The following is a 7,756-nucleotide window of genomic DNA, read 5'->3' on the forward strand; positions in this document are numbered from 1 at the left end:
GCAAATTCACAATGAAATCAATAGGAATGATTGGTTTTTAGATCCATGGCAGGATTGGCTCCAAGCATACAAATGAAGCTGGAGAACAAAGTCACCTGAGCTCTGTCACAGGGGTGAGACACAAACACAGAAGGCTCAGAAGTGGCCTTGCTGTCTCTCCTTTGCTCTTTCTGTGTTGCCCTAAGGCAAAAGGAGGAAGAGCAGAGACCCGCAGTACCTGCAGCTTGGTGTAGTAAATGCAATCTGTAGTCTGTGTAGTAAATGCAACGACCTGCTGGGGAAAAAGAATGGCGAAACATCTTTTGTGGTGAAAATAAAAGTGATTCTTTCTGTTTGTATATTTACTTTTTTTTTTTTTTTTTTTCCCCACTTATAAACCAGGGCAAGTTTCCCAGCCACATCTTTTTTTGTAACCCTTTTTCTCTTCTACCAAAACAGGGACAGGTTTAGAGAACAAACAGCTCTGAAAGTAAATTTGGAAAACATACACACTCCTCTGTTTAAGCCCGAGGTGAACAGGGTAAGCTTGGTGTGGAAATAAAAATACCCGGTGCATCTCTACAGCCTCAGGGGAGGTGCTAGAGCCCAGGGGAGGATAGGGCTTGCGTCCTATCTACCCATCTCTGCAGCGGGTAGCGGCGGGGGCAGCTTCCTACACAACCGCCTTTTGAAGCGCGTATCTGGCTCCGTGCTGCGAGGAGCCGCAGGTTGCAGGCAGACCACCCACCAGTGCTATCCAGCTCAGTTATCTGGCGGCTGTGTGTGATGGAGCCGCGGGAGAGCCAGCCCAGCTGCTCTGCAGCCCCTCGCAGCCTCCGGAGGGGTCAACGGGGAGAAGAAATGGCAAGGGCTGCGTGGGACAGTGATTGCAGAGGACTCTGCTTGGTGGTGACTGGTCCAAAAACCACCTGGCCTGGAGGTGGGTGGGGGAGATGAGAGGAAAGGAGGCCCCCTGCATGCTGCAAGAAAATAGGTGAGGTTTGAGGAGGTGCTGTTCATCCTTAGCAAAGCCTGGCTTCTGCTTGAAAGGGGTCAGGACAGTCCTGCAGAACAGACCTCACTGCTTCAGGGAAGCTGTTGGAGTCATAAAATAACTTCATGTCTCCAGACATGCCTGGCAGAATAGTTCTCTGCATCTCTTTCTGAACCTGAATTATATTAAACTTAATCTAGGTGATCCTAATAGCCTTTTCAGGCCTTAGAATCCATGAAATATATTAACCTCTGCTAGATGAAATAATACTTTCTGGAATAATATCATAATGATTATTTCTTTAAATATTTTAATATCTAGAGCCAGCAGTCTCTGACACTTTTATTTCATTTTCTCTTTCCCAGAATAAAAGAGCATATATCCAATATACAGAGAAAACCACTCCTACAACTTTTTGTCTCTTCCCCTTTCTCCTCCTCCCTCCTGGGGCTCACCCGTTCAGCTGGCCATGATTTTTGATAGCTGTTTGATCTGATTAGCTACCACTGTGGGCCTTCACTTCTTTTTGTGCACAAACTAGCTTCTCAGCCAGCTACTTAGCTTCTCATGGTTATTTTGGGAGAAGGTGAATCACTTCTTTCCAAAGCTGCAGCTGTTGGCTAAAGCATACTGTATTAAATTTACTTAGCACAAAGCCATTACTACTGTCCTTGGCAAGGCTTTTTCCTTCTAAATCAATTGCATTCGTCTTGCACAGTGAAACTATGAGGAATGAGCAAGCACATTTACAATTCCCACCACAAGTGAAACCACTGCAAGGTAAACACACATAAGTGTACACAAATACACATGCACACACACACAGCACTCCTTGCCAAAACATGGAAAGCTAGTAGTGTGTTGAATATAAAATTAGATTCAGAACAGTTTTAGCTTCATTAATTCTCTCCCCTTGCTTATTCAGATTGCCCAGGTCTCTGGCAGACCTGGACACTGATGCTCTGAAGCCACAGGAGAGGCTGAACTCTTGTTTTTTATAGTCCGTTAAGAAGCTGGAAATACAGAAATCTCTCTCATAATCTTTGTTGTGAGAACCTGGTTTTGTTGTGCTTCCAGCTTAGTTTTAGCAATGAGAGCTTGGAATAAACAGTCCACATTTTGGGGTGCTTTTCTGATCTCTCCCAGTATTGTAAGTGGTGCACATTGGCATCCCAGCTCAACATGATCAGAGGACAACCAGCAATTCATGAGGTTTCAAAGCCCGCTTACTTTCCACATTAGAGCAAAGGAAAAACAAATAGAAGTGAGTTGGAGGAGGGCTGCAAATATGAAGTTGGAATCACCTGAAGAGATCAGGTGAAGGAGGGGAAAGAGAGTAGGAGGGAACAACACCTGGAGCCCAGGTCTATGTCCTGCCCTACCAAGAGCAGGTGGCCCCAGATTTGGGCTGGAGGGGGGATCCTCACCCTAGGTGTGCTGACGAGCAGTTAGTCCCCCGTGATTTGACCGCTTTCTGAGGGATGCTTTGGTGACAACGTTTCACCAGATGTAGTTACAGTTCCTGTAGCGTATGATGGATGCCACTATAAAACACTGATAGCTTGCTACTTTTCTTTTTCTTCCTGTGTATGCCACTCTTCCACAGTCCTGAGTGATACACTGTCATGCAGATCTCAGCAATGATTTCTTTCAGGAGCCATTACCATGACACACCACTCACTAGAGGATGACAAACACTTTCATCTCACTCTTGTTCTTGGAAGCACACATATGTTTTTTTTCTTTAAGTCACTCACACCACTCTGTGGTGCTGTACGCACTGAGCAGATGCCAGATCTTCTCTTCCTTGCTGCAGCTGCTAACAGTTAACACACAGAGTTATGCATTGTTTACATACGTAATGAATGTTTTTATGTTCCACGAAGAATTGAATTGCTTCAGTTGGGGTGATAAAAAATACTCTTCATCCCTTCTTCAAATTCCCCTCAGCCTGCTGGCCCACCTGTATCTGGATGCTGCAGGTGCTGATACTCTCAGGCAGGACAGAGTTTGAGCTCATCTCCCATGCCCTGTGTATTAGCCTGGGCTTTAGCCCGTGAGTTGGAGAGCAAGATGAGTATGGGGCTTCTCTTTCTCCCCTAAAAGAATGACCTGGTTGTGTTTGGGAAGTGAGGGACCTACCTGTGGGGAGAGTTGAGGCTAAGCCATGCATGGATGTAATCCTTCCATCCAGCCCCAAGCAAAAATCCTTGCAAAGGGTCTTCCCTTTCTATTCCTGCCCCAAACATTTATTTCTGGTCCCCACAGATAAATCCCCTCCACCTACTGCAGCATGCTGCCTTTTGTAGCCTTTGCTTTGGTGTCTGAACCTCCATGTCCATTTTGTGAGGAGGTCTAGATGAAGCAGGCAGGTAACTAAATGCTTAAATTATGCCTTGTTTGTCACTGTGTTCTTTATCCATGGCACACCAGCCTGGGCTGGGGAGAGGCAGGGGGTGTGTCTCTCTGTTTGGGACAGCTTCACTTACCTTCGTCAGGAACTGAAGCTAAGCAAAACAGGACCATGGGATTCTGATTGGCATGCCCCTAATCGTAACCTGCAAGCACAGCAGTTGGGTTGACTGATCTTAAATTAGTTACAGTACAGTTGCATGTCTCCCCAGCAATCTAGAAGACTGAAGAAAATACCATTAGTTACAACCAGATACAGCAGCAAGCAGATTATCTTTTGACAAACAATGATTTCATGCTTTGTTGAAGCAAAAGAGAAAAAAAAAATGGAGTGAAAGCAGGAAGGGAAGAATGAAAATGCCAAGCTAAGACTGAGGAAATGCTGTGAATTAACAAAATATTGATCCAAAGCATTAGTTACTGTCAGATGTGAGGAAGCCAGTACCACTTGTAGGTTATAAAACTGTGGTTCAGGGAGCCGTATGACAGATAAGCTTTTCCTGATGCTGTTCCCATGCTTGGTGTGTACTCTAGGCCCAAGGCGAGGGAGATGCAGAAGCAAATGCAGAGCCACAGGGGTTGGATTTCTTTTCCCCCATTACCTGTAGGTGGTAGATGGGCCAGTGATGGATTTACTGGAGCTGTCCCATGAGCTGGCGTGGTGCAGGCCTCACATCCCAGGAGGGAAAAGCCCCCAGCATTGGGCTGGTAGTGTCCTCTTGCCAGGAGCAAACCAGATCAAGACAAGGTCCAAATTTGCCCAAAGGACAGCTCTTTTCTGCCACACATTGGCCTAAGGCCTGGGTGACCTTGGGTCTAGCAGCTCACCTGGAGGGCACATGGTGGCTGCTTGTGGACAAAACCAAGTGAAAGTTGAAAGTCAAACCCTGACAGTGAAACTCCTGCTATTCCCGTCTGACTCGCGGTTTATGAGTGGCTCAGTGTCCCATCATGCCCTTTTCAGTCGAGCTCAAAATAGCACAGGCAAGTCTGCTAATAGTTTTGATAACAGCAATTTTCAAAGCCTCAACCACAATACAGTCTGAGGGCCTGATCCAGAGATAATTGAAGTGTTTCCCTGTATTGATTCCAGGCCTAAGATGGCAGAGCAAGACAGGGAAAAACAAGCTCCACGGCAGCGAACAGAAATGTGCTGGGAAATGAATCCTGAAGGCAGCTCGGCCTGTGGCGCTGGTAGTGTTTCACTCCCGCTGACACTGTAGCCAAGACCAGGAGTTATGAGAAGAAACGTGGGCCTACAGCTGTGTCCTTATCCTGTCAGAGGTGAGCACTGCAGTTGGTTTTGTGCCCCCAGTGCAGTGGTGGGTTTGAGCGAGCTGGAGCCTGTGCTCAGAGAGCAGAAATCTATTTTGTGCCCTGCATAAAATGGCTGCCCCCTTTGCCTGCCCGTGTGCTTAATGGGTTTTCTCCCCTGCCATCAGGAGCGGTACGGTGGAGAGCAAACTTTGGGGTTGCTGTATAATGCACTTAGATTACCCGTTTGCTTTTCCCATCAGGCTCAGAAAGTTGATTAATTTTAGATGGACCAAGGCTGATTCAAAGCCTGCTGAAATCTGTAATAAATCACTGAAATGAAAATATAATTCCACGTACAACAGTGGCAAAATGCCCTTTGACGTTTGTAGATGGGCCCAAATTCAACTTTGAGTACATGGGTGCTGAACCACAGTTAATAAGGAAACAAATTCATTAGCAATGAGAAAATACATCAAGGAAAATACAAAGGAGGGTAAAAATCCACCACAGATATATGGGCAGATGTCATTTGCTCCTGCATTTTATTTCTACTGTTTACACAGGATATTTTTCTCACTTACTTGGCACAAGAAAGAATCCCAGTGCATTTTATGACCTGGAGAGTTAAGTTTGCATATCATCAGCCTGGAAGCACCGACTTCAGCACGCCATAGACAGCGTTCAGGCAGCTGTTATGTTTCTGAAACTGTAATGTGAGACCTCGAAATGATCTCTGCTCCTGACATGAAACGACTTTTGCAATGCTGAAGACGCGCAGTTTGTGAGCAGCTGGGATGTGTGTGTGTGTGGATGTGTGTGTGCACGCAGGCAGACACCTTTCTCCCATTTGCACTTTCATTTATGCAGCAGGTGATGAGTCACATTATATAATTGCATAGATAGAAAGTTATTTGATGTTTAATTTTGCCTAGACAAATGTTAGTTGCTTCCTAAGCAGTATTTTCTCCCTATCAGTATCTTCCTAGTAGCTGTGGATTTTTAATTACTGATAATTAGTATTTACATAGAGCCTTTAGCAAACAATTCCTGAAGTACTTGTAGTAATTACATATGTAAATTGTTATGAAAGAAAAATGTTTGCAGCTTAACGAAAGCAAAGCTGGTGAAGTAGGCAGTAAGCAGAGGTCAAGTTTTAATGTTTAAAAATGAGGCAAAGGTAGGACAAAGTGCCATGATTGTCTGCACTGTCGGATGAAACAGAACTGAACAATTAGGATTTCTGTGTAATTTTTTTTTCAATAAGAACAAAAGTGAGCACAGGTTCTCTTGGCTCTGATTCAGAAAATCAGAAATAGCTGAAAAATATTTATGAGATGCCTTTTGGCAACTTGGACTTAGTACTCATACCAAAGGGCTGAGGGAAATGTCTTGCTGAGACATTGGACTCTGCATGATACTGCCAAAGTGCAGAGGGATTTATAAAACAAGACACAGATGAAACAACTGAAGATTTTCTGCAGATCTCTCAGTTAAGTGCCCCTGCACAATGCTGAGCTCCCAAAGTCCTTTTTCAGATTTTGGACAGGGCTGAGCATCAGAAATATTCGTCATAAACAGTTCAGATAGATAAAGAGAGATAGCAGACTTACAGTGCATGTGTGGAAAGAAATACAACCCTCTTTATGAACAGACTGCATAATTCTTGCCTATCACAGCTAACTTGTTTGAGCCATGTGCGTGAGACTCAGACACACAGCCTCTGTGACTCCCAAACCTCTGCATGCCTCTTGGAGCAGAGATCGTTGCTGCTACTGATCTCTGTGCTCACACAAGAAAGTGATTTATTATTATTTTTTTAATGCTAGAAGGGGAAAATTAGGATTCATTACGTATTACAGAGATAAAAGCTTGTTTTTTTTTTGTCTCGTGCATCCTTTAGGCACCTGCTGAGCTGATCAGCTCTGCCATCTGATGAGCGCTCTGCAGCGACAGGAGGAGCAGATGAATTAAAGGCTTTGTCTGCTGCTTGTTCGATTGTTCTTACTCTCTTCAGCATTCTACAACTCCACCAGGGACAAGCCAACGTGAGTCCAGCTCAGGTCTCCCCAGCCACATTTGCCTCGTCAACAATTGCCCAGAAGCAACCCATGTGACCCTCCCTAGATTGTATATTCCATTAGTATAAATTATTAAAATGAAATATTTTACAAGGGGCTACAGACCTATTCTAAATTAATCCTTTTATTCCATTATGAGGCAATAAACCTTTACATTTCTGAGAGCTCTTGTCAGCCATGGTGCTTCACTTGGGAATAAATACATTCTGGGTTGGGAGGCTCTTCCTCTGCCCCCCTGCCTTCGTGCTAATCAGGCTCACTAGCCTGTGAAGAGGCAGACAGCAATCATCAGATGCATCTTTCTGGAGAAATTCAGTTTAGAATCACACAGATTGCATTAGGCTCAGGCCCTGGCCTCTGAGAAGGTCTAAGTGCTCTGGCAGCACAAGCTGGGCCTGGAGTTGAATGGCCACATAACTTCACAGAAAATAATTTGCTGTTGTATGATTGGCGCCTGTTATGTTCGCAGTGGGATCTGGTTAATCCAAAAGCCATGCCAAGCTTTCCAAAGCTGCGATCAGAGGCAGGTTAATCTCTCTCTGGCAAAAGCATGGCAGATTGAGACTGAGGGCTCTGATAATTCTGTGCCTCCGGCTTCCCGATGTCACAGGATTATTTTCTTCCTTTGTGATACTCTGTTGACCATTACTGCTTGCTGCTATAAAAGCCCAGGAAAGCTATGAAGCAGCGCTATTTCATTTTATACCCATAGGTGAAGCGTGTTGTGTTTTTTTTTTTTTTCCAAACATTTCATGCAAGTATTCTTATTTGCTTTCAGCACACAGAGTAGCAGCATTTACACAAGCAGGATCTTCTGAGAGTTGAGAACAGGAAGAGATGGATTAAAAAAATTCTGAGTCGAGGGATTCTAGATTGAGGATCTTAAAAGACAAGTTTTGCATTAAATCTCCTGTTGTGAGAGAGTGTGTGTGTGTGTGTGTGTGCACACGCATGTGTGTATGTGCACGTGCCTGCTTGCTCAGGACAGACCCTGATGAGAAGGTTGATTTGTCAAGAATAAAGGAGCTCCATCTCA

At 44.7% G+C, this 7,756-nt stretch overlaps 1 long non-coding RNA gene across 1 annotated transcript; it reads left to right on the top strand.

The window, feature by feature from the left end:
• The first annotated feature begins 4,400 nt into the window (after positions 1–4,400).
• LOC125183476 (uncharacterized) lies at positions 4,401–6,817 on the top strand. The gene is made up of 2 exons (XR_007165528.2): positions 4,401–4,669; positions 6,543–6,817. It is a non-coding gene; the product is annotated as an uncharacterized lncRNA (long non-coding RNA).
• Positions 6,818–7,756: the final 939 nt, after the last annotated feature.

Source organism: Anser cygnoides, chromosome 5 (assembly GCF_040182565.1).
Source record: "Anser cygnoides isolate HZ-2024a breed goose chromosome 5, Taihu_goose_T2T_genome, whole genome shotgun sequence".
Classification (NCBI taxonomy): domain Eukaryota; kingdom Metazoa; phylum Chordata; class Aves; order Anseriformes; family Anatidae; genus Anser; species Anser cygnoides.